We start from the raw sequence: 2,581 nt of genomic DNA on the forward strand, positions 1-2,581 counted from the left end.
TCTGCAGAGTGGACTCAGTGCTTTTTACATGGTACTAGCACAGGTGAAGTCAGTTTTGACAAGATTTTTACAGTGTGGACTGGATGCGTTTAATGTGACACCAGCACTGGCAGGGTAACCAAGTATCTCACAAGACAAGGAATTATGAGAGGGGCAGGGCATTTGTGACAGAGGATGAAAGTTAGTGTGTGACAAAGAGAAAAAGAAACAGAAGTAGGTGTCTTGCCACAACAGAGGGAGCATTAAAGGAGGTGATCCAGTATCAAATGATGAAAAGTTAGAGCAGTGTTTCCCAAACTTTTTGCACCAAATTGCAATATTGCTTACCTATCGGCCAAAAAATGCTCCATCACCCACCTGTTTAAAAAAAACCTTAACACAACCCCACCCAACACAAAATCCCCTAGGACCACCGCCCTTGTATCATTTGACACACACACACACTATATCGTAAACTCATTTCCCTGTTAATACAATTTGGACCAAATATGCGGTTGTTTACAAATCCCTTATTGTGGGTTTAGTTTTGCCATTAGTGTGAATAAAATTCTAAATTTAACTCTATATTATGCAGAATGATTAACTTCTGGAAGCTTGCTCTTTCTTTTAAACTCATTTTCATTTTCCCCAAATGAACCATTGATCAGAACTACCAATGCAAAAAAAAAAATAATGACTGTATTATAAAGGAAAAGAATACAACTTTTTAATGAGAACCATGTGCCTGGTGTGATGCAGCTATTGCAGATACATTCAGTTTCAAACTTGTCAACTTTAGCTGCAAGTCTTCTCCTTGTATCACATCCAGTCCAATTCTTTTATGGGAAAATAAAGTTCCAACATGGTTAAAACTGGATTCAACCAGGTATGAGGTAGGGAAGGTAAGCAAAAGTAATTTCAGATGTTTCCACAGATTGCAGTAGGAATTCAATATACTCTGATGGTACCACAAACTTTCTTTGCTATTTTGGCGATATCGCATTGTGGCATCATTATCATTTTGTAATTCTATCAGTCCCACCTGAACATCATCCTTGCAATCAACTGCATCAACCTCAAATGGATTGCTATACCGATTTGGAATATCCAGCGCAATAACATCTTAAAATCGCTCCACCATGTTATTGTGCAATGATTGTAAATAGTTGTGATATGTAGTTAAAACCTCATCAACTAATTCATCTTTCAAAGAATCAAGTTGTGGAAATTGATGGAATTGACGTTTTGAAATGTTAGTCTTAAACAACACCAATTTTGAAATGGAGGTAGTCATAAATGATTTACAATCAACGAGAGTTTTTCTTTTTCCTTGTAATAACTTACTCAAATAATTTAATTTTGTGAATATATCACAAAGAAAAAAGAAATTGCACCTTGCAGCCATCAATGAAGTGGATAGTGAAGTATCTTCAAAGAAAAAGATATTATATGAAACAGTTCAACAAAGCGTAAAACACAGTTTCCTTTTGACAGCCACTGCACTTCGGTATGGTATAAGAGTTTAGTATGGTCCTCATCATTTCTCAGACAGAGTTGATGGCAAATTCGATCAGACAAGGGACTGGACTTCAATCTGTTCACAGTCTTGATAACTAACTGTAGCACATCATTCAATTTACTGTTCATATTTTTTGCCACTAAATGCTGCCGGTGAGCCAAGCAATGAACAGTTAGTATCTGGTGTGAAATTTCATGCTTTAGGAGAGATGAAAAACCTCTGTATCTTCCTATCATTGAAGGGGCTCCGTCAGATGCACAGGCAAGAATATTACTAAGTGGGATTTTATGTTCAAAAAGGAAAGACTTGAGAGTGTGCATAATAGTTGCACCTTTTGAATCAAGTGGCAATTTCTCTGTGAACAGTATTTCCTCACAAGGTTGAAGGTCTTCAATGAAATACCGAACATATACCATCATCAAACATTGATTATCCACAACAGTTGACTCATTCAATTGTCTGGAAAATTCAGAATGCTAGAGAATATTAATGAGCTGATGTTTGACATTGTTGGCCATTTCATCGATGCATCAAGAAATTGTGTTATTACTCAGTGGAATCTTCTTCATAATGTTATCGGGATTTTCGAGCATGATGTTTGACAAAACTTCTTCAATAACCAGGCGAAGTAATGTTTCTCCAATTGTGTGAGACTTTGCAGACTTAGCAACAAGCAATGCAATGTTGTATGATGCAATCAAATTATCATTCTCCTGTTTACTAGTTTCCTGGAGTAGCATGTTGAATGTTTGTATTTGCTTTTTGAAAGAGGAGCTCAGTTGCAAAAAGTATGATAACGGTTTGTTCTTCTTGTCAGAATGCTTTGCATCAAAGTGATACTTCAAGCATGAAGCTTTCATTGCTTTGTCGGTCAATGTTTGATGGCAAAGAAGGTACATTGGTAACTGACAGTTCTGAGGAGAAGGAATAAATCCAAATGATAAATAATCACTACTGTACTGTCGACAAATTTTCTTGACTGGAGGCATCTGTAAAGTGAAATGTGAAAACGAATTTCTGCAGATGATGTCAGAAAGGCAGTATGGTATTCCCAAAGAGAAGAAGAAGAAGTCAACAGAGCAG

At 36.7% G+C, this 2,581-nt stretch overlaps 1 protein-coding gene across 2 annotated transcripts in view; it reads right to left on the reverse strand.

Annotated features, from left to right (window-relative positions):
* The window catches only part of LOC106878724 (folylpolyglutamate synthase, mitochondrial), a 44,340-nt gene that overhangs the window by 31,352 nt on the left and 10,407 nt on the right, over positions 1-2,581 (reverse strand). The gene's annotated exons all lie outside the window — the stretch shown is intronic.

Source organism: Octopus bimaculoides, chromosome 1, assembly GCF_001194135.2.
Source record: "Octopus bimaculoides isolate UCB-OBI-ISO-001 chromosome 1, ASM119413v2, whole genome shotgun sequence".
Lineage (NCBI taxonomy): Eukaryota > Metazoa > Mollusca > Cephalopoda > Octopoda > Octopodidae > Octopus > Octopus bimaculoides.